Source organism: Anabrus simplex, chromosome 1, assembly GCF_040414725.1.
Source record: "Anabrus simplex isolate iqAnaSimp1 chromosome 1, ASM4041472v1, whole genome shotgun sequence".
NCBI lineage: Eukaryota > Metazoa > Arthropoda > Insecta > Orthoptera > Tettigoniidae > Anabrus > Anabrus simplex.
Window position 1 is genome coordinate 412,643,281 of NC_090265.1, and position 25,792 is coordinate 412,669,072.

Genomic DNA, 25,792 nt, shown 5'->3' on the forward strand with positions numbered 1-25,792 from the left:
AAATTTTTGAAAGGGAATGGAAGTTTTTTAATTGGTCATCCTGAAGCAGGTAACAAGCTTGACCTATGCTAATGCTATCTACTTCCGCTGGGAGCAGCGTGTTTCTGCTTTGGTTACTACTGCTAAGGAGACATTTTTCACGGTGCTCGATGTGGTTTCTGCACATGATCAGTCTTCAACATTTGTCTATTTTAGTTTATTTGCGAGTTTCTGTAATACACCATTCATAGAAAATGTTTATAAAGGTATTACTCACAATGGATCTTTTGGAAAAGTTGTATTATGTCAAAAAAAAAAAAAAAAAAGGCTTTCAAAATTCAATGAAACATGGACAAAAGATTTTTCATCGGTTAAGCGTGGAAAAAATAAACATGAAGCATACTGTGATTTGTGAAAGTAAGTAAAGAAAATAATATTCTGTGGTGTAATAGAATAGGTTAGATTAGACATTTATTTATTTCAATTTAGGAGAACATGAAGTTAGTTCCGACTAATAATGTTCACTGAAGTTAAACTGAACAACCGCATTCACAATTTGGCCTATTTTTAATAGGCCTACTTTTACTTTTATTCTCATTAGAAATTATGGCTTAACTTCAAATCGTGGTCTTTTAGGTTAAGTTAAAAGGTTAAATTAGCTTAGATTAGATTACATTAGTTTATAAAGTATTAGAGGCACTTGTTATATTTTGCGTGTATTTTATTAACATCAATAACAATTACATAATACTACTATGGTTACCCATAGTCCGGCCCCGCGGTGTAGGGGGCAACGTGCCCGCCTGTCGACCAGCGGCCCTGGGTTCGATTCCTGGCCGGGTCAAAGGTTTTTAATTGTAAATGATTAATATCCCTGGCCTGGGGATTGGGTGTTTGTGTTATCCTTAATGTTTCCTTCCTCATATTCAACACTCTACACTTCTGCAGTTACAATTACACGCAGGTTCATATCATATGGTGCAAGTAGTGGCAAAAGATCTCTAGAGGTCGACGCCACAAACAAAATATATTTTTTTTTAAATGGTTACCTGTAGCACCTAAAGTGTACAAGTACTGGATTAGATTATGTTAAAACTTTACTCAGTCTAGGCAGCAGAAGGACATGATTCATTGCCGAAAATATTTTGGCACTTGATTATTAAAAGTGAATTGAATGCAAGAGAAGTGTAATTACATTTCTCAAAAATTGAATTTGTATTTTCGGTACATATGTCAACATGTCCCATGAAGGTAAAGGGGATGTCTGCAAGCATTCACTAACAGGGAAGCATAAGAAAGCTCTGTCTGCTGTTTCAAGAAAACCAGTATTTCAGGGATACCTCACTGAACAAACCAACACAGCCAAGAATGTCGCAGAAGCTGAAGGTGCTTGCGTATCACTCCATTAAGCACCATATGTCATAAAATTCAGCCACTTGTAGCTCTAAGATGTATAGCAAGGTCTTCAAAAACTCAAATATTGCATGTAAATTTTTGAGTGGGAAAACAAAAATTGAAACAATTGTAAATTATGTTCTTCCTCCCCATACTTTACATGATTTCCAGAATAATATAAATCATGTGAATTTTCTAAGCATAAGTACAGATGCTAGCAACAAAAGATATCATAAAATATTTCCAGTGGTTGTTCAGTATTTCGATAAGAATGCAGGTACACAGATTAAGCTTAGTGAATTTGATGATCTGGCAAATTGAACTTTTGTTACTCTTTCCAAATTCTTGTTTAAGACTGTAAACACATTTGATATTTCAAGAAAGGTAGTTGTATTTAGGGGTGACACCACTAATACTTAATAACTTTGGTGGGTTAAGAAAAAGGGAAGGAAATACTGTATTCAGTCATTTGAAGAATAATTTGGAATTATACATGCTGGGATTGATATTTTGAATATATATGGAGACACTTATAATGTTGTTCAATCATTTTCCCTCAACACAGTTAGGGTAAATACCCTTTGAGAGTTCTGTGATTTTTTTAGTGTTCCCTATCAAAAGTTACTACATAATTCAAAGACAAGGTGGTCAAGCATCTTCCCTACTCTTGAAAGAGCCCTGTCACTATTTGAACCTCTACAATCCTATTTCCTGTCAATTGAGAATTGTCCAAAATATCCGAAAAGTTTTTTGTTGAAAATCCCCTTGCCAGAACCTACCTCCATTTTCTTTAATCCTTGTCTCATACATTCCAAATATCCATTCTAAAGATAGAGCAGGAATCTATATCAGTTATTAAAGTTGTTCAAATATTAGAATCAGTGGCAGAAAATCTCAAGCAAGGCATGAACAACATTTTGTATCATTAAGCGTTCAAGAAATCTCAATGTGGATTATCGCACAAAGGCAGAGAATTTTAAGAAAGATGCTGATGTATGTTATGGTAAGTGTGATAAATATATTTTGCGGAAGTGGTTGGGTTCATTCACTGACTTAACATGTTTCAAGTGAATGGTTTTGGAGGATGTTCCAACATGGAAAGGGCAAAGACAAGAGACTGTTAAATTTTTAATGAAATAGGGCCACAAAATTGATGATTCTATGGCATTTAACAACATTGTGTTTGATAAACTTTTTTTAAATTAAATAAGGATGAAAATTATTTTGTAACCATGTTAGCTAGTAATAAATAGGTTCAGTTTTTAATGCAATGTAAATGCAGTGAGTAATACTCTGAATTGCTTAAATTGGCTCGGTTCTATTTCTGTTTACCTGGCCATAATGCATGTATAGAAATAATTTTTTTCTTTAAGGAAATAACAATGGAAAGATAACAGAAACAGACTGAAAGTAGAATCTGTCAAATCAATATTATTGCTGCATTAAAATTTTAAACAAATATCTTGTCAGGAATTTCATGATTACATTTAAAAACATGATCAGTTACTACAAAGTGTGTCAAATTCAGAAAAGTATGATTGGTATCAGAATAATGGCACTTGTGTGTCATAAATACCGTTAAGGAAAGGTAAATAAATGCTGTTTTAATTTTCATTTACTCGTGTTATTGAGAAATGAGTAATTCCACGTGAGCTGTCCAATCTGTTACTTAAAGATCTATGCAAATAAAATTGAATATTATATAATTTTGGAGTGGTCTGTAAATAAGTATTTTCCTTAAAGCATGATTTCTTGTTATTTCTCTATATGATTTTTACCATTATCATCATATAACAAGTATGTCTTTTGGTAACGGATGAGACAGTTCACATGGAATTAATCTAATACACTCGTTGAAACTATAGGCGTCGACTTTTTGTCTTCAACACGGGGGCAAGAATGAAAATATCGAACATTTTTACTAGAGCAAAAACACCCCTGTACCACTATATGCATGGGGGAAAAGTGCTCCCGTGTAATCGGCACCTATGGTTGAAACTTGTCGATGTTGACGTCCTGAATTTCATCCTGAACCTTACGGCAACCCTAGTTAAGTGTGGAGATGATAAGAGCTGCAGGGGAAATGGGTACATAGTGGCTATACAGGATGATGCAGGTAGTGTGGAATGAGGAAAAAGTAGCAGATTGCAAGAAGGGTGTAATAGTACCCATCCTTAAGAAAGGAGACAGAAGAAAATGTTAGAACTAGCATGGTATAACCCTGATGTGCCACTGTATCAAGATATATATAAAAGTACTGCAAAAGTGAATAAGTAAGTCAGTGGAAAAAGAATTCAGAGAAAAACAGTATGGCTTTAGACAACAAAGGTCAACTATTGATCTCATATTCACAGTGAGGCAGCTACAAGACGGCACTATGAGTATGGGGAAGATTTAGTGATGGCCTTTATGGACATAGAGAAGCCATATGGCCGTGTCTGTAGAAACAAGATCTGGGAATCTATGAGAGTAAAAGCAGTAAATGAATAGATGGTGACATGGGTGAAAAATATGTACAATGGAAGCACAGGCTGTGTTAAAAGTCAGAACCAAAAGAACTGGATGGTTTAAGTTAACAAATGGTGTAAAGCAAGGAAATGCCCTCTCAACTCTACTATTTATAGTGGTGAAGGATGATATAATACAGAAGGTAGCACAGATCATTGGAAAGAGAAGAATGAAAGCAGTGCTGTTTGCAGATGATCTAATAATATGAGGAAACCATGACAGTGAAGTGCAGGAACAGCTCAATGTATGGGAAGAAGTTTAGTTATGGAATGAAGCTCTCAGAACAAAAGAGTGAAGTGATGGTAACGACACGAAACAAAAACCGAGTGTATAATGGCATGACATTAGGAGGGGACAGGCTCATATGTGGAAACAAAGAGATAAGCGGATTACAGAGAAGAGTGGAGAAGACAAATTGCTGCCAACCAATCTTAGGATTGAGAATTGAGAAGATTAGGAGGGGAGCAGTTGAAAAGTTGATAGCTTTAAATACCTGGAAAGTGTAATTGAAGAAAATGGAGGAAACAGGATGGAAATCTATGAAAGAGGAAGGTGTGCAAATGGATTCTTTAAGTGGGGGAGGATTTATATGGAACAGGGATGCACCACAGAGATTTAAAGGTGTTATCTATATAAGACTTATTTTGTGCCAATTATGACATAGAGATCAGAAATAGGGGTGATGAAGGAGAGGGATAAAAGTAGAATACAAGCGGTGGAAATGGTTTCAGAGGTGTCGAGTACTGTAGGTTTAACAAGAATGGACAGAGTAAGAAAGGAGAGAGTTCGGGAGATGGTAAATGAGGTACCCCTACAGGAAAAGATAAAAAATCAAGGCTGCAGTGGTATGGTCATGTTAACAGAATGGGAAAAGAAAGGATACCAAGAAAGATGTTAGAAATGGAGATGAAGAGAAGGAGACCTAGAGGAAGACCGAGAGACAGACGGCTGAAAGATGTAAAGAAGAGCATTGAGACAAGAGGAGGGAACTGGACTAGAATGAGAGAAGAAAAGTGGTGGATGGACAGAAAACAATGGAGAGGCTTATGTTCCAAGCAAACCCAGCCTGTGGTTGAAAACTGCTTCAGATGATGATGATGATGCTGCTGATGATGATGATGATGATGATGATGATGATGGCAGTGCCAATGCACTATCAGAGACTTTGTCTCTTTTGCAAAAGTATTGGTATTATAAATTTACTTATTAGGGACAAATAATTCAGGTTCTCTAGGGTAATCTATATCCATATCACTCAGGAATGAGTTGACAACTAGGATGATATATATGTTAAGTAGCTAACATTACTACTTGGATTATTGTCACAGGAAGGTGGATAAAAAGTACATTAAATTTGACTTCATATTTTCATATATGCCTTTGCTGGCGACAGAGTGTCTACAATGCTTCTAGTATGAGCTAGAACAAATTTGTTACTTTCAATCTGTCTCAGTCTCATCCTCAGCTTTGACAATATGAAAGTGACCGAGCAATGCAATTCCTTACACAGGCAGTCCCTGTTATGAAAGGTGTGACAATGTCACTCATACAGTCAGTTGGTGTGAACATTTCAGTGGGTTTGGCAGACTGATGTGTAATAGCAATTTCTAGCTTGGTGAGGAAAGCTATGGAAAAGTACCTCACTCCTCACTTCCTTCGTATGCCACTTCAGTGATGCCTAAACCATCTACAACAGCTGATGGCAGGGTTGTTGAGGTTCAACCAGCCTTCGGGCTGAATACTCATATAACATAGGCAGTGTAATATTACTATGCTTCATACAGCATGTAACAGTAGGATAATGTTGCACTAACACAAACAGGTTTTCAGCACTGCTGGCATAGGAAGTGGCTACAACTGGTAAGGTGGCAGTTCTAGTCTGAATTAAAGTACACTCCTGTACAATTTGTCTGTTGGGGAACTGAGAAAATTATTTTAAGAGCTTTGATGGTAGGGTTTGAACCTAGCCAACTTGATGATCATTTTTACTAATGCATGTCAATTCTGTTCCTTATTAACACATTCGTAGCCACTCGGATATGGATAACAGTTACCGCGGTACCATAATATTTTTTCTGCTCAGTGGAGTTTATATCTGTGTCCTTATCCATTTTAGATTTTCATTTGAATTATTTCATTAATATTTTTATGCATTGTAGGCATGATGCAGCATATGTGTTAGGATAGGTAATGAAGTGGAATCGGGGAAACAATGTTTTGTTTGGTTGTAGATATTCAAAAACTTTCCTACGACAGATGAATACGTTTTTGAACATTTCTGGCAAAAATGCAGCTTGAAATCCGTGTTATTGCTGTGTGAACAATCGCTGTACAGTAGACCTACTGTCGGATTTTTTATTATGGACACTCGAGTTTAGGCTTTAATTACAAATGAACCTATAGGCCTATTGCAATGCGAGTTATACCAATATTTTCCTTGTTTAATTCTACATTAGCGTATATAAGACACATTGTTTTAGACATTCATTAAATAATTTTTATTTGTGGTTATAATAAATATTGCCCGGGTTTTTGGCTCTTCTCTAGGAAGCGCTCACTTAGGAATATGTACAAGGAAAACTACTTGTCTGATGGTAATGAAATGTTTATATTATAACTAGAGACGAGAATTATAGGCACTAAAAATAGTTAAAATATGCAGGCATATAGGCTCTTACATTAGCCAAAATAGGCATGTGAATAGGCACTAACGTGCAAAATAGGCAAAAATAGGCATGAAAAAAAAATAATTTAATTACACGCTCAATTCTTCTTCTTCTTCTTCTTCTTTTATGACCACATAGGATCACTTTAGTCAGTCCGTCGTTCAGGTCTCTTTGAAGGGATTGTTCGGGCTTTGCGGTCCTCCCAGTACTTCTTCAGACGCTCCGATCTTTGTGCCCTTTCCTCAGTTGAAAATGTGCGTGTTGTTGGTTTGTTTTGTGTAAGGGTAAAGCGGAGGTTTGTATTCTTGAGTTCTGTATTCAGTTTTATCTTATTTTTGGTGTCTTCTGTTGTAAGGCCTATTTCCTTCAGATCCTCTCTTACTTCTCTGATCCATTTACATCCTGTTGTGGTATTTTTTGAGACGAGATTGTGTTGTACTAGTTGTTTCAGAAGTCTCGAGTCCTGCATCCTCATGATATGTCCAAAGAATCCTAGTCTCCTCTTACGCATAGTATCTGTAATGGGTTCTAGCTCTTTGTACACGACTTTGTTAGGTATTAACCGCCACTGTCCATCTTTCTGATATTTTTTGTTGATACAGGTTCTTCCAATCCTCCTTTCAATTTTCTGAAGTCTGTCAGTCTTTGATTGTTTATTCAGGTAAAAGAGTGTTTCTGCTGCATATGTAGCTTCCGGTTTTATAACTGTGTTGTAGTGTTTTATTTTTGTATTTATTGATAGACATTTCTTTTTGTAGATATCCCATGTTAATTTTTGTGCTTTAGCTAATCTATTTGTTCTTACTTGGATTGAGATTTTTTCATTTAAGTTATGTGTTATTACTTCTCCAAGATATTTAAACTGAGTTACTATTTTGATTTTATTACCATTTATGGTGACTTCTTTTAGCTGTGTTGGTTTTTGGGGCATAATTTCTGTTTTTTCAAATGATATTTTGAGGCCAATTTTATTTGCAATGTTTTGAAGTTCTGATATCTGGGTTTTTGCTTCTTTTATGTCCACTGCTAGTAATGCTAAATCGTCAGCAAAACCCAGGCAATTTGTTTTGATTTTTCGGCCAATCTTTATTTTGGGGGGACATTTTCTAAACCATTCCCTCATTACCATTTCTAGAGCACAGTTAAATAATAGTGGTGAGAGCCCATCTCCCTGCCGTAGTCCAGTTTTAATTTCAAATGTCCCTGATGTTTCACCCCTAAACTTCACTTTTGACTTGGTATTGGTGAGAGTCAATTTTATCATGTTTATTAATTTGGGGTGTAGTCCAAGGTGTCTTAAAATTTTAAACAGAGATTCTCTATGGATGCAATCATAAGCTTTCTTGAAATCTACAAATGTTATCACCATATCTCTGTTTCTTCTCCTGTTATAGTCCATTATCAACTTAAGACTCATGATCTGATCAGGACAGCTCCTCCAGGGTCTGAAACCTCCTTGATATTCTCCTAGTTCTTTCTCAAGTTGTAAACTTATCCTATTAAGGATGATTATTGAAAATATTTTGTATGTTATGTCTAGGAGAGAGATTCCCCTGTAGTTATTAGGGTCGGTTTTGTCCCCTTTTTTGTGCAGAGGATGAATGAGGGCTGTTGTCCAGTGTTCTGGTAGTTCTTCTTTAATCCAGATAGAGACAAGTTGTTGATGGAGGGCAACTTTTGCTGAGGTTCCTGCATATTTCCAGATTTCCGCAAAGGTCTGATCTTCTCCTGGCGCTTTGTAGTTTTTTAATTTATTCAGAGCTTGGTAGACTTCCTTTATTGTGGGGGGATTGATGTTTTCTGGTGATGTTTTTATCGGGGTGTTGGTGTCCAAATGAAGGAGTTCTGTAGGTTCCTCACAATTTAAAAGCTTGTTGAAATGTTTAGCCAGAATTTCTGCATTGTCTTTATTGTTATGGGCCAGCTTACCATCTTCATCCTTCATCAGTAGGGTCGGGGGTTCATATTTTTGGAGCTGCTTTCTGAAGGTTTTGTAGTAGTCCCTTGATTTAGTTTTACTGAACTGTTCTTCAATTAACTGCAGGGTGTCCTTATGATGTTGTCTTTTTATTCTTCTTAAGACTTGGGTAGTTTCTTTTCTCTGTTTTACTAGCTTTTGATAGGATATTTCTGTCTTTTGGGACTGATGTAATAGCCATGCCTGATGTCTTTTCTCCACTGTTTCATCACATTCACTGTTCCACCATTGGTGTTTTTTACGTGGTTTAATTGGAGCTAGGTCTTCTGCAATTTGTTTAAGGTTGTGTACTAAGTCTTCAAGTTTGTCTGTGATTTTTATTTTTTCAGTTGCTTTCTGGTAATTTTTGTTGTTGATTAGCTGGGTAGGATCTATTTTTCTTTTAGTTTTAAGGGCTTGCTTTTGTTGTCTCCTCTGGGGAGTGAGTTTAATTTTAATTTTAACTACGTAGTGATCAGAACCTGTGTCTGTTCCTCGGAGGACTTTGACGTTATAGATCTCTTTGTGGTGGTATTTGTCCATGCAGACGTGGTCCAGTTGCCATTCTCCTTTAGTGTAGTCAGGGTGTTTCCATGTTTTGAGTTTTTGAGGTTTCCTCTTAAAACATGTAGATTTTGAGATTAAATTATGGTTTCTACACAGGTCAACTAGTCTCTCTCCATTTTTATTTGTTTTCTTGTGTGCTGGCCATTTTCCGATGATGTCACGGTATTTTCTTTCTCTGCCTAGTTGAGCGTTGAAGTCGCCTATTAATAATTTTTTATGGTGTTTGGGGATGTTATCTATGGTCTGGTCCAATACGTCCCAAAATTCTCCTGTTTCCTCCTGGTCTTTTGAGGAGTTGTTTTTATCATTAGTGGGAGCATGGGCATTTATTATAGTATAGATTTTATTAGATGCCTTTAAGGTGAGCGTTGAGAGTCGTGGAGACTGTGATCTGAATTCTTGAACAGAGTTTATTATTTTAAGGCTGACCAAAAATCCTGTTCCAAATTGTGGGACATTCTTCATCACTCTCTTCCCGGGTATACCTTTATAAAGTCTGTACCCTTGAGATTCCAAGGCATCCTGGTCAGTGTTTCTAATTTCCTGTAATCCCATGGCACCCAGCTGTAAAATTGCCAACGCCGAGTGTTGGGCGGCGGGAAATAACCTGACTCCCTAAGGGGGCCAACGGCTTCGGGCGAATGAGCCCCTTTGGGTGGGGTGATGGTCCCCACAGTGGAGGAAATGCCACTGGAATCCATTATGCAGCGTCTGTTCTCCAGGTTAGGGGCGGCTGCACAAGGCGTCTGTACTCCAGAGGAGCGGCCTCATTATCACCTCACTGGATCACATCCAGAGTTGTAATTCGGGACCTAGTCCCACACAGGTGACACCTTGACAGTCAACCATGGAAGGTCTTTTAAGGAATACACGCTCAATTACTATAAAAGGAATTTACAACAAGAAACGTTTCAATGCTTTCCGGTAACAATCTTGTTCTCCTGTCGGGCAGAATGTTTTGTACTGAGAGAAATCTCTTAACATCACAGGAAGTGATTGGACAAAACTTCAATGAAGCTACTTCATCTGGTTTTAGTTCAACCCCTTCATCTACTGTAGCTCACCTTATAGCACCCTGGCTACTTTTACCGTCGTTTTCCATCATGGATTCTGCTGCAGGACTCTTATGGAACTTTTTTCTGACAGTGGCTACCTTCCTAGAGGTTCGGTCAAAACTTCTCCTGACTTCTTCCAAAACCCTAAATGACTTCACCGGTGGAAAGCCACTAGTCTTCAGCTCGGCGAATGCTCCCAGCAGCTTGTTGAAGTTTATGCAGGGGGATATTAGCTCCCACCATTGCAGTGCACAGGTCTATAGAAAATTGTTGTTGGTCGCAATATTTCTATGTTGATCTGTAAGGTATCTTTTCACATTTGATCTGAAAAATAATAGATTTGATTTAAATTACAATGATCTTACATTTCTACAGCTGGGTTAATTGGCAATAATGCTCAGTATACACATATTAATGGCGTATGGCCTCCGGAGAGGCCTGGTGCGGGCATTTTTATCGTAAACGGCCTATTAAGCAACCTGCATGTCTGTGAAAATGAGGGCCCTATCTAGGATGATTTCTAATGTTGAAAACGCCACACACACCCAGCCCCCGATCCACTGGAATTAACCAATTAAGGTTAAAATCCCCGACCCGGCCGGGAATTGAACCCGGGATCCTGTGAACCAAAGGCCAGTACGCTGACCATTCAGCCAACGAGTCAGACAGTGTAAACATGAATTTGTTTCATAAAAACAAGAGAAAGACTATTAGAGGTGATGTTTCTATAAGTACAAAACTTTAAAGTAGGAACATGAGAATTCATAATAAACATGGAAATAAGTCCTCAAAAATGTTCAGTTATAATTTGGCAGTTTCCTATCGAGTTCTTTCTTCCTTTCTTTCTTTTTCTTAATCTGCTTACCCTCCACGGTTTGTTTTTCCCTTGGACTTAGCGAGGGATCCCACCTCTACCTCCTCAAGGGCAGTGTCCTGGAGCATGAGACATTGGGTCGGGGGATACAACTGGGGAGGATGGCCAGTATCTCGTCCAGGCGGCCTCACCTGCTATGATGAACAGGGGCCTTGGTGGGAATGGGAAGATTGGAAGGGATAGACAAGGAAGAGGGAATGAAGCAGCCATGGCCTTAAGTTAGGTACCATCCCGGCATTTGCCTAGAGAAGTAGGAAACCACGGAAAACCACTTCCAGGATGGCTGAAGTGGGAATCGAACCCACCCCTACCCAGTTGACCTGCTGAGGCTGAGTGGACTCCGTTCTAGCCCTCATACCACTTTTCAAATTTCGTGGCAGAGCCGGGAATCGAACCCGGGCCTCCGGCGGTAGCAGCTAGTCACACTAAACACTACACCACAGAGGCGGACTTCCTGTCAAGTTCACCGGGTGAACAAATAATAAAATGACGTGAAACGATACCTGAGTAGCGTAGACGAGAGATCTTCCTATATGCTTGCCAGAAACTCACCAAGCTGTCCCTAGCAGTATTTTTACTTATGTAGAAGAATTAAAACGGAGGTACTATCTATCTCAGATTTGTGAACATTTCATATGTTGCTATTCGCTGGCTTTGGTCAGCGGGGTCAGCTGTCATGAAGACTATTTTCTATTGCCTGCATTAGATCCTGCATCATGTGTGCCTACAAGGCAGCCACACTCGTTGAAAATTGGAAAGCCGCGTGATTTGAAATTGTCGTGGCATGCGCCCATAAACTTACTTTTTGTCACAAATTTAGCAAGACTCTAGATGGGATGCTAGAGCTTACGCACCCCAGACACTCTTTGCCTGCCCCCACCCCCCTCAGCACAACTAACCAGACCTCACCAATCCAGACCAACGGTCTTTTCTCTGGCCTGGTCTTGTAAAGATAGTCTTTGTTGCTTTTTTTTGCTAGTTGCTTCACGTCGCACCGACACAGATAGGTCTTATGGCGACGATGGGACGGGAAAGGCCTAGGAGTTGGAAGGAAGCGGCCGTGGCCTTAATTAAGGTACAGCCCCAGCATTTGCCTGGTGTGAAAATGGGAAACCACGGAAAACCATCTTCAGGGCTGCCGACAGTGGGGCTCGAACCCATGATCTCCCGGATGCAAGCTCACAGCCGCGCGCCTCTACGCGCACGGCCAACTCGCCCGGTGATAGTCTTTGTAGCCTTGTTAAACACGCTATGACATCGTCCAAGCCGTGCCATTTTGTATGTCTAGCCTCTGTGACATCGTCCTAGCTGCAACATATTCGATCTTCAACCTACATTTCGCGAAGGCATAGCGGAAGCGTAATAGAAGTCACTAGAGCCTACACATAGCGCTGGTGAAAGTTACTCACGATTTAAAAAAATTACATTTCAGTTGTACTCCGCTTCTCTAGTGTAGTAGTTAGCGTGATTAGCCGCCACACACGGAGGCCGAGGTTCGATTCCCGGCTCTGCTACGAAATTTGAAAAGTGGCATGAGGGCTGGAACGGGCTCCACTCAGCATTGGGAGGTCAACTGAGTAGAGGTGTGTTCGATTTCCACCTCAGCCATCCTCGAAGTGGTTTTCTTTGGTTCCCCACTTCTCCTCCAGAAAAACGCTGGGATGGTACATAACTTAAAGAAGCGGCCACTTCCTTCCCTCTTCATTGCCTGTCCCTTCCAAACTTCCCATGCCTGCACAAGGCCCCTGTTCAGCATAGAAGGTGAGACTGTCTGGGCAAGGTACTAGTCCTCCTCCCTAGTTGTATCCCCGACCTAAAGTCACACGCTTTACAACACTAGCCTTGAGATGGTAGAGGTGGGATCATTCGCTGAGTCCGAGGGTAAAACCTACCCTGGAAGGTAAACAGATTAAGAAAGAAAGAAAGAAAATATTTCAGTTGTAAATCTCCGTTTTCACGGGAATTGAATCAGAGTTCAAAATACCGATTTTTAATTTTCATCCATTCTGTGACAAGAGACCACCGGCGTTCTAACTCCTCGTTCAGTAATTAAATGATTATTTACATTTTGGCAAGATAAATTATTTAAAGTTCACGACTAATACAGCATTTCCAAATGGAAATTCTAAGTTCCCATGAAGGGAATTAAACAATTTTCCACAATACGTAAATGAATAGGCCTATACATGCTACAATGAAATGCGTTCGTAGTTCAGTAACAAAAAAAAAAAGATAAAAGGAACAAATGAACTTACCTCCTTAAAGCTTTACAGAAGACTACCTTTTCATCCGTAGCGAAATTGGGATCCCCTGTGATCCACCGCTTCAACCAGTAGGACGTCGACGATTATTCTTTGCAATTCTTTGCAATTACAATTTTTTTACGTCATGCCGACACAGATAGGTCTTATGGGGACGATGGGATGGGAAAGGCCTAGGAGTGGAAAGGAAGCAACCGTGGCCTTAATTAAGGTACAGCCCCAGCATCTGCCTGGTGTAAAATGGGAAATCACGGAGAACCATCTTCAGAACTGCCGACAGTGTGGTTCGAACCCACTATCTCCCGGATGCAAGCTCACAGCAGTAGTGTTGGCTACTGAATGCACGATTCGAAGCAGTGTATCGATTCATTCAAATGTCCGAGTGAATCGATTCACAGGAAAGGCGAGCTCACGGCACACGATTCAGCTTACTCCCAGCGGACAGTGCTGAGTGGCGCACTCACTGGACGTTGACGGGGAGCCGAGCTTCCGCTGCAGCGAGACAGTGTATCATGGCACATCGATAGAATCGTGAACGAGCGCGGCTCAGTGAGACACATGATACACACGGCTCCTTATCGGCTCACTGGACACGCAGAGAGCCGAGCTTCCGCTGCAGCGAGGCATACAGTGAATCATGGCACATCGAAAGAATCGTGAACGAGCGCGACTCAGTGAGACACATGATACACACGGCTCCTTATCGGCTCACTGGACACGCGGAGAGCCGACCTTCCGCTGCAGCGAGACATACAGTGAGCCATGCTAGACTGAAAGAATCGTATGCTATAATGGACTCTCGAGCTCAGCTCATTTGAAAATAATACCCATTTGCATTCACTGTCCTCTTCTTACAGGGAGGTTCAAATAATAGATGGATTTATTTGCAGTGTTAAAAAGGTTGTCACAACATTATTCTGAAGTAGCTAGTAAGTAGGTAGGCTATTAGGTTATACTATTTATTAGTTTAATGAATCTTAGTATTATAACTTAGTTGACATTTGACAGTTAAACTCGACTCTAGCCTGCCCTATGACTATGAGTCATGCTCATGAGTCATGAACACTCAAAAGTACCTGTTTTATATTGGGAAGAACGGCTCAGTATTCTCTCAGTTCATATGTCACATCGTTGCACAAGACTTCAATCATATGTGGACAGACGCAATAACAGTATGTTGAATCAGAAAACCAGCGGGCTACTGTACATCTCGGTAGCCTATACAAAATATGACGATTTAAAAAAATCCTCAGCTGATAGAAAAATACTTTTTTTAAAAGACTGAGCGAGTTGTCGTGCGGTTAATATCGCGTGGCTATGCGCTTGCATTCGGGGGATGGTGGGTTCGAATCCCACCATCGGCAGCCGTTAAGATGGTTTTTCCGTAGTTTCTCCATTTTCACACCAGGAAATGCTAGGACTGTACCTTAATTCAGGCCATGGCTGCTACCTTCCTAACCTTTCCCACCCTGCGTCGCCGGAAACCTTTGATGTATTAGAGTAACTAGCATTTTTTCTAAGAAAGGAGTTCATAGTATGAAGACCAGATGGCAGCTGCGAGCACTGAATGCTGTTGCTGCTGTCTTACCAGCACATACTACACAGATGCAGCAGGAGCGGTGACCAATGAGCCGTGAATCGGATCACTGTATCGATTCAGTAACGTGAACGGAATCAAATGAATCGATTCAGTAAAATGAATCTAATGTCCCATCACTACACAGCAGCGCGCCTCTAAGCGCACAGCCAACTCGCCCCATGATTTTCCTTTGGGCATTGCTACAGACACACTTCTTCACAATAAACCACACACGTTCTGAAGATAATGCGTACGCGCACAACAGTTCACACTGAGAAGGAGGTATAAGGGTTCGACGATGATTGGTTCTCGCATATGTCTTGGAAGGTTGGAGGGGTTGAAAGCTTCGAGGTCAAATTGTTCTTTGTTTCTCCTGACGGAAATTTCCGAAGAACTGTTTCTGGTGACTTCCAAGATTCCCATTTTCGTTCGTGGGGTAAAGAGATCTTGAGAAATGAGAACATAATACTGCTGAGTACATCAGTTACAATATAATCCACTGGAAGAAAATCGGCTTCTTTAAAATAGATTCAAAAGGCATCAAATAGGCAATTATACTACAAATAGGCACAAACCCCTGAAATAGGCATTTATAGGCACAATAAAACCAACGAAATCTAGGTTAAAGGACCCTAAAACAGATTTATATCTGAAAGCCTACGTTTCTGAACACAGGAATAAAATAGGCTAATAGGCAAATTCCTGTCTCTAATTATAACCATATGTACTTGTAGTGTAATACTCAAGTTACAATTTTTTTCAACCACCCGGAAAAAAGTTCTTATCATTTCTCTAAAGCAACTCTTTCTCAGCTCACGATAAATGTACAGCAGCAAACTTGGGCTTGTTTTGAAGCACTCAGTCATGGTTATCAGAAACTACAACAACTGTAACCGTACAGTGTGGTACCGAATTTATGAAGAGTAATATTGAAAGGATGTTTTGTGTACGCCGGACCGTGCGATTAACAGCAGGCTGGGTGGTGAAATCGGGCGCAGTGTTGCCGTGTTCAGTAGTAATCACGCGCGCAACAAACATGGCTTTTCGTTTACTTTCAACCTTTTATTTCCTCTTAAAAATTCCACTTCCCATCACCTATTCTTTGAACCTTCAATGGCAGGTTTAAAAATAGTTGACTTCCTAATTTAGAAATATCACACTGACAATTTTTACAAGAGTTATTTGCATTATCATTTACATATATTTACAATATTTAATTCTATCAATTTTCTTCGTTTGAAAAATCACTGTGTTCCGATGAATCCGTGCTGCTGTCATTCATGTTGATTATGACTGGCTCGAAATAAGGGACATTTTCAGACAGTCCATATTTTTCCCAGTAGTAGTCTTCAATTTTCTTAGCGTGTTTAATGCATTGTTTCCAGAGTTCAGGGGTCACGGTACGTAAGGCTTCTCGCCATAAAGCGTTAATTGCTTCCATACCGCTACCATTTCCTAATGTGTTAGCCATACTTGTTTTTGCTATTTTCCCTTTTACGTAAGCCCAAATGAGCTCGATTGGATTAAGATGGCAATGGGCCACTGGTAACCAAACAAGCTGTACATCTGGTCGAAGTCGAACCAAGGTCACGGGCATTCCATTTCACAACTGCCCGGGGCAAGTGTACTGTGTTCGTTGAGCGCATGATACTACTGAACGCCGCAACACTGCGCCCGATATCACCACCCGGCCTGCTGCTAATCGCACGATCCGGCGTACACAAAACCTCCTTTCAATATTACTCTTCATAAATTCGGTACTACACTGTACGGTTACAGTTGTGATAGTTTCTGATAACCATGACTGAGTGCTTCAAAACAAGCCCAAGTTTGCTGCTGTATGTTTGTGCTGGGCTGAGAATGAGTTGTTTTAGAAAAATGATAAGAACTGTTTTCGAGGTGGTTGAAAAAAATTGTAACTTGTGTATTGCACTATAAATACATGTGGTTATAACATATAAAAATTTCATTACCATCAGACAAGTAGTTTTCCTTGTAAATATTCCTAAGTGAGCACTTCCTAGGGAAGCCAAAAACCCAGGTAATATTTATTACAACCACAAATAAAAAATATTTCATAAATGTCGAAAACAATGTCTCTTATATACGCTATTGTAGAATTAAACAAGGAAAATATTGGTATAACTCGCATTGCAATAGGTCTATTGGTTCGTGTGTACTTAAAGCCTAAACTCGAGTGTCCATAATAAAAATCTGACAGTAGTCAATGCAGTAACCTCTAATAATATGCTGCAACAAACATAGGTAGATAAGGCATTGTTTGGAGTCAATTACTTCTGTCTTTTGCAGAATTCCACGAAATATTTCTCAAGACACAAGCCTGGCTGTCCTGACCACTCTCTACAGTAGAGTATGCAGTCCTGCATTGCCAACCCCTTCTAACACTGTCTGCACAGCTCCCACAATCTACGCCCATTCTCCTTAGTAACACATTTACTGGCAAAATATAAAATTGTGTTCCTGAAGGCGGTGTGATAATTTTGGGAGACAATGAGATAGTGTTTCTTCCTCTGAGAAGGTCCTGCAACCTCACTATTCTCTGCTGACATCGCAGAAAATTATGCCGAATTGTAATGACTACAGAGATAGTAACTAACAATTAACCTGACGCGCAGTTGGAGCATATGTTTACATAGGTACGGTCAGAAATATGAGCGTTAATATTCAGCATGGAGTGTGGAGCACGTGTGTTGTCATCGGCATTAAGTGACAGTGGATTCATGACGCACATGTGTCATCGGCCGGGAACGTGATAAGTTATTATCTTCTAATCGCACATAGGTAAGAGAAAAAGTACTGGAAACAATTTTAGTACTGCACTTTCTTTCCCCCACTTATTCAGTAAAATTTAATTATTTCATGCATTGAAAACTGCAACCTTTTTTGCTTAGGTGACTGAAGAATGTGGGAATTATTTCATATTAAAATATATTTCTGGGATATTATGCAATGCAATGCAGTAAACAGACAGCAGGTATTTTGTTCTCTTTGATGGGAAAGATTTGTATGGACAGTAAATGTGTTTCTGTACACTAAAACACAAAGTATAAGTGCAGAAAATCAAGTGATACAGATATTATTTTGATTTCCTAATACAAAATAAGAAAAAGCTTCTTTCTTTAGAGTTTGTTTGCTATACTACCAGTGTAATGTAAAGAACTGTAATTCATTAGGGTATATAAATCAATCCTAGTGCACTATTTTTTTTTTTTTCAATTAATGATCTGAAGCAGTGGAAAACAAAGAAAACTACAAAATAAAGCACACATTGATCTCTTGAGTAAAGAAAGAGAAGAATAGGCAATTACACAGCAGAAATGTAGGCATGACATAGAAAGAAGACAAAGAAAATATAGAGAGTATTCTGCCAACCATGCTTGTAAGAACTGCTGAGAGCCAAAATAGTCAAGTACCTTAAAATAGTTCTGAGAAAATGTCACTAAATTTTCAATCTTACTAAGCAATTTCTTTCCCCCACTTATTCAGTGAAATTTAATTATTTTATGCATTGAAAACTGCATCCCTTTTGCTTAGGTGACTGTAGAACATGGGAATTATTTCATATTAAAATATATTCAACAAAAATCTTTCTTTGAATTGTGATGTTGTGTATACTTTAACTATTACATGAACTGCAATTTGATGCTGCACATTCTTGAAAATTAAATTAGTCATATTCAGTACTTCATACAAACACAAACTACCTTTTGTACCAGCACAACACTAATAAAAGCAGTTAGCAGATAAGTACACAAACTTTTCAAAATGCAATTACAAAACTGAGTTGACAATACAAAATGAAAGGGGATACCAACTCACACACATCACCAACAACTCCCAAGCAGATATCACTTCATGCACAGGATAGGTTTTCAAAGGTAAAAAATGAAGCCAGCACTGAAATGCAAGAAATAATTATTTCAAATTCCACTGCAACACACAAAGGTAAGAGTTATTATAGTAAGAGGTAAACAAGATCAGAGACATGTTTGTAACCACAACTCTGATTCCAAGTCACCTGTAAAAATAATTAACTACTAACTCTAGGTTTTATATGGAAACGAGGAGACAAAAAAATCATAATTGCAGATACACCTAGCTTTTCTATAGGAAGGAGACAAAAAAAGAAAGAGAAAATTATTCTTCGCATATGATCAAACAGTTGATATCCTTATTAGACTTGAAAATAAACATATAAATATTCAACAATCAAAAGTTAACAACTTTCTACAATTTTAATGGTTAACAAGTCGCCTCACTGGAATATTTTCAATTGACTAAATTCACTCATTTTCAGAAATTGTATCACCAGCAGGAACATTTGGCATCTTGTGTCTGTTACAATAAACATACCTGGGCCTACTAGAAATCTGTAGTGAAGTTATTATTTTTCAATGTTTCTTTCCTATCATTACTATATAATGGAAATCAGCACTGAAGAACTGTAGAGTTTATAAATGAAGAGCTTTCCCCATTAAGAAAATGACAGAGACGATAAAAAATCTAATACAGACTGTAATGGACAATCATACACATAAAGTGATTTATAAAATAGATGAACTACACATCTTCACACCCTGCTCTCCCCTCTTTATCTCATTTCATTCACATCTATTTCCTCTCACACCCCTGTAAGCTTGGTTGTTGCTGATGAAGCTAGAAAGCACAAATATGCTCATCGAGGACTGAGAAAAAAAATAGATTGATAAGAGGAGAGCCCATCGATGAAAATAGCAGTATGTTTTCAATGAGGAGTTGTTCATTCATTCATTCATTCATTCATTTATTTAGCTTCCACAGACTGTACAATTACATATTTTGAAATATGCCAACAGTATAGGAGTTATCGAGTGATTTCTTAATACTAACAATAATATATGCATAATAATGAACATTTTGAAAAAGAAGAAAAAGAAGGAAAAACAAGAACACCAAATACCTCAATGTTATGACAGCATATCTTAACTTTTTAAAATAATAAATAATATTAATAATCAATATTTACAAGACAAAATAAAAATTTATGAGTGTGGTGTTAAAAATATGTACATAATCAATGTGACATCAACATATTTTTAAGACTATATACTAGATATTAAGAACGTTTACACATTAATAAGTAATAGCATCATTACCAACACTTCATCATGTTTTCTTCTGTACTATAAAAACAGCTACTCAGCAGGAGATTTTTTAAAGCTGTGGTAAATGAACTGATGGGACTAATAATATCTTTAATCTTATTATATAATCTGATTCCAATAGAGTTTACATGTCTCAAGGCAATGATTTTACTCTTGTGCTCAATAAAAATATTATTTCTTTTTCACGTAATTGTGATTGTCAAAATTCTTTCTGAAGTGGTCAGTATTTTTTTTCACATGTAGAATGCATTGCATGATGTATATGCTTGGTCCTGGGAGTATCCTTACTCTCTTAAATAAAGGTCTGCAATAATCTAATCTGTTACGTCTCGATATAATTCTGATAGCTCGTTTCTGTATTCGAAAAATAAAAGATTTGATTTGTAGCAGCCCCAGAGACCGATAGCATAAGAGATGACTGAATTAAAATATCCAAAATATGCTATTCTAACATATTCTTCACTACAACTATTAGACAAAATCCTTGAGGCAAAACAAACAGAACTCAAGAGACTTCCCTATTTTTTTAACATGACAATTCCATCTTAATTTTTCATCTATATGGCCACCTAAAAATGTTGTGGTCAATGTATTTTCAATTGCATTTGCATTTAAGATAAGGTTGTATTTTTTTGCAGTTTTGTCATGGTAGTTAGACGCCTTGAATTCCATGTATTGGGTATTTTTTAAGTTCGATGTTAAGCTGTTTTTTCTGAACCATGATTCTAACCTAGACAGGACTGCATTTGTTGCAATTTCTATAGACATAGGGTCAGGATTATTAATAATTATGTTTGTATTATCAGCATTCAGAACTGCAGTTTCTACTTGTTGATTGTGAGGAAGATAATTTACATAGACCAAGAAAAGAACAGGCCCCAAAATACTACCCTGTGAAATACCTAAGTTATGTTTTTCACCTGAGAGTGATGTCTCATTATGCCCTTTACTGTTACAATGTGTAATTTCAACAAACTGGGATTGTTTATCTAGGTATTATCTGATATAATTTGTGCAACAATATTTCATGATCAACGGTATCAAATGCCTTTGAAAGGTCAAGAAATAGTCCTATCACAGTTTCATCTTTATCAAGAGCATTTACGACCAACTGTGTAAAATGTGATAAAGCAGAAAAAGTACTTCTGCCAACTCTGAACCCATGTTGTGCATTATTGAACAAGTTATATTTGATTAAAAATTTAGTAAGCTGATTTTTCATAGCACATTCAAACATTTTTGAAATAACAGTAAGTATTGATATTGGTCTGTAATTATGCAAATTGTGTAAGTTTCCACTTTTAAAGACTGGGATAACTTTAGCTATTTTTAAGAGATTAGGAAACTGACAACTGGAAACTGATTCATTGGTAAGTTTAAAGGCTGTACCAGATAAGGAGCACATTTTTTAACAAGTTTTGTGGGAATTTCATCTACACCTGTGGATGTTTTATTCTTCAAAGACTGTATGATTTTAAGAACTTCCAATTCTGTTACTGGAGTTAGTTGCATAGAGTTTTGCACAAAGGTTATGGTAATACATCTGATTTATGTGCATTTTCAAGTTTGTATGGTAGGGATAGAAAGAAATCATTTATATATATTTTTTTTTTTTTGCTAGGGGCTTTACGTCGCACCGACACAGATAGGTCTTATGGCAACGATGGGATAGGAAAGGCCTAGGAGTTGGAAGGAAGCGGCCGTGGCCTTAATTAAGGTACAGCCCCAGCATTTGCCTGGTGTGAAAATGGGAAACCACGGAAAACCATCTTCAGGGCTGCCGATAGTGGGATTCGAACCTACTATCTCCCGGATGCAAGCTCACAGCCGCGCGCCTCTACGCGCACGGCCAACTCGCCCAGGTTTTATATAATTAGCCAAATGATGAGAGTCATTCATTTGTATTCCCTTATTTTTTATGGCAGCAGCTTTATTTCCAACTGCATGTCTGTTGGTTTCTCCCTTGATTACACTCCATATGGTTTGTGATTTATTGCACAACTCTTTAACTTTCTTGTTATTGTGCATTATCTCAGCCGCCCTAAGAAGGTGTAGGTTTTCTGAAAACTTGGTAAACCAGGTTTTTATTATCTGAATAATCCAGGATCTCAAACCAAACAAGCTGTTAAACCAATTAAACAACTTAGATAAACACATAACGTTTACAATCGAATCAGAAGAAAATAAAAGTCTAAATTACCTAGACGAAACAGTAACTAGAGATAATAAAAACCTGGTTTACCAAGTATTCAGAAAACCTACACATACAGATGTTATCAGGAAAGACTCGAACCACCCGGGAGAACACAAGAAAGAAGAAAGCGGCATTTTATAGCTTGATCAATAGAGCAGTAAGAACACCACTAGATAAATATGATTTTAATAAAGAGTTAAATATCATCCACGATATTGCCAGAAGAAATGGTTACCCTACGAGCTATGTCAATAGGATAAAGAGTAAGGTCGTAAGTAGACTTAACATTCTACTGGTAAATAAGAAAGAAAAGAAGAAATTTGCTACATTCCCTTGTATTTATTAATAATCATACGGCTTGGTTAAACTCTTCAGGAAACACAATATCCATGTATCCTTTAGGACAGATAATAATAATAATAATAATAAAATTTTGTTCAATTCGAATAGCGTAAACACCAACAGTATGGTCAGTAAGTCAGGAGTATACAAACTGTCTTGCCAAGACTGCAAAAAATAGTATGTGGGACAGTCGGGAAGAAGTGTGTTGGTACGGTATAAAGAGCATGTGAATGCACGAAGACATTCTAGATAATCTGCAATGTGCGAACACATGCACGAAAACAATCATCTTTTTTCTAACAATGAACGGGACATGGTTTTATTACACCCGTTAAACAAGGGTAAACAAATGAATGCCCTTGAGAAGTTACAAAAAATTTGATAGTGAAAATAGTCTTAACGAGCACATGGCAGAGGACAATCAGTTGTTTAAATTGGTGACCCAATATTCTAGAAAGTGGGCAAAAGAGAATGAGGAAAAGCGCATAAGGGTGGAAGTATGACGATAGCATCAGGGGCGGTACTCTCCACCCCTCTTTCCACTCACCGCGCATCCCACCGCAACTCCATAACCAGTCGCCGTACAACTTCAGTTGCTTTTATATCTCCTCAATAGATGCATGCCACATGCACTACTTATATCATTATATTGGTAACTTTTAATATTTTTACGCGTTGTATTCTCATTTTGTTCATGTCATAGTCTTTCAGTTTATTTCTATTTCATTTCCTTCTTACAGACCATTTAACTATATTTCAACCTGGCTGCATAACACACCTATTAACGGAGGGTATCAGCATGACTACAAGTTTTAGTGCAATCTCATTTTATTCTTAATACCACTCCATGTGAATTTTACAAGATAGCATTGCAACATCAAGGATACTGTGACCTCACATCACAACAAGATGCTGTGCTCAATATTTTAATTCAAACAGACATTATCATAGTGTGTTTTATTGTATATGACAAGATGGAATTTAATTCCATGTCTTCATCCTTCAATTTTTTAAATGTTACAGTGTAATGGTCATAGTTTTAGATTTCTTAATGCCCCCCCTCCTTTACTAGGTCTTCTTGTATACTGGAATTTTAATTCAACTAGCTGAAGAAGAGAATGTATATATATTCTCCAAACATGTACTAGACGTAATGTTGAGGTGAAAGGTAAATAAAAATCAATATATAGTATTGACTAGGCAGATCATTTACCTATATATTTGTTGTGATTAAGTCAATACGGATCCAATACGGGCCACTATGGTCAAGATTATTAATAGCTACTATTCTGTTGACTCAGGATCAGTCCTGGCCATAAACCACCAAGTCATCATTGAACCCTGTCCAGGCAGAAGTTTGATACTGGTACACCTAATCTTCGAGAATATCCACTGCCATGAATTTCCACAATATGATCTCTGATATGCTGGCAAATACTCTGGTCAATACAAAAATGTAGAGGAGGAATGGGCAACACTACGGAAAGTAATCACAGAATCAGCTGAGAAAACCACTGGTTTTGAGAAAAAAGATAAGACAAGACTGGTTTGATGGGGAAAGAAGAATTTTGTGTGTCAGCTATTCTAAACGAGAGGCCCATTTTCTCGAGCTAAAGAGGAAATCTCAGGGGCAAATAAGAGAGATAAAGGACAACTAGTGACAGCAGAAAGCTCAGGAACTGCAAAGTATGCTTGATGCCAGACACATGCAAAACTTCTGTGCAGCAATAAAAGAGTTACATGGCTCTACTCATTACTCCTCTAGAACACTGACAGCTGCTGATAATGCTACCCCTATTACTGATAGTCAAGAAATTTGAGAGCATTGGAAAGAACATTTCCCCACTCTTCTCAGTTGGAGTTCAAATGCTGTTGAAGACTTCTCTCAATAACGTGCCTCTACATCTCCAACAACCATGGAATCATGGTCCGATTCGTTGGCTGAATGGTCAGCGTACTGGCCTTCGGTTCAGAGGGTCCCGGGTTCGATTCCCAGCCGGGCTGGGGAATTTAACCTTCATTGGTTAATTCCAATGGCCCAGGGGCTGGGTGTTTGTATTGTCCCCAACATCCCTGCAACTCACACACCACACATAACACTATCCTCCACCACAATAACACGCAGTTACCTACACTTGGCAGATGCCGCCCACCTTCATTGGAGGGTCTGCCTTACAAGGGCTGCACTCGGCTAGAAATAGCCACACGAAATTATAAATTATTATGGAATCATGGATGACTCTCCCGCCAATATTCAAAGGAATCAATACCACTCTCAGTAATCTGAAACCTGGCAAGGCTCCCGGATAAAAAGAAGAGAAAAAATGAACCAAACTGTCATACGAGGACCAAAATAGCAATTACCGGCAGGATACCAAGATTGCCGAGTGAATTTCATACGATATATTCGCAAAGGGAAAAGAATAAAGAAAATAAAATGGCAGGAAACGAGCAGATTATCCTAATTCATTCATATAAATAGAATAGAGACTGAAGCAGCATTGAAACTAATATAGTACAATTGAAAGCAGTCTTACTGGATATCAAAAGAAAGAAGAGCAATTATAGACTGTCAAGTTCTAGAAATATTGATTTGAACTCTCACATCTCATATTTGTATTCTGTTAGGCTAAGTTCAAGCCTGAAGAACGACATGATGTGCAACTAGATCTGCAGTGGGCAGTCTTGGAGGTGAGTGTGACATGGAGGATCCAGCCTACTTGATGTGGCACGGGAGACCAATCGGCCGAGCGCAGCAGCCTTAGATTGGATGGCTGAGGAATCGTCCTGAACCGCAGAACGATAAGCTAAATTTTCCTAAATTACAATTCTTAATTAAATTGATGCAAAAATAATGTTTGGAAATTATAGCCTAAGGCATGTACCTATAATATTAATATAATCAGTGAAGTGTAACCTCAAAAATCTAGCTCTCGTGATTAAGATATGTTAGGATCGATATACACTGATTGGAATAATTGACAGGGTGTATAAGCGAGAATGTGATGCAATAACTATGGTAATCTTGCTGTTGATATCAGAAATGAGTAGAATTTACTACTACAGAGAAAGATCATATGTAACCTAATGTGTATGTTGAAAATCATCATGATATGGTTAGGTAGAGATATGCAGCAGACATGTGTTATTTCTTGTCAATGCAGAAATAGGAAGGAATATCGCAGTATACTACAAGGTTAGATATCGTCATGGGGAAGTAATATGTGCCCCAGTGAAGTGAAAAGTATCT

The 25,792-nt window shown here is 38.3% G+C and overlaps 1 protein-coding gene across 1 annotated transcript in view; it reads right to left on the minus strand.

Moving 5' to 3' along the window:
- The window catches only part of LOC136856865 (anoctamin-1), a 286,578-nt gene that overhangs the window by 166,881 nt on the left and 93,905 nt on the right, over nt 1-25,792 (minus strand). The window lies entirely within an intron of this gene.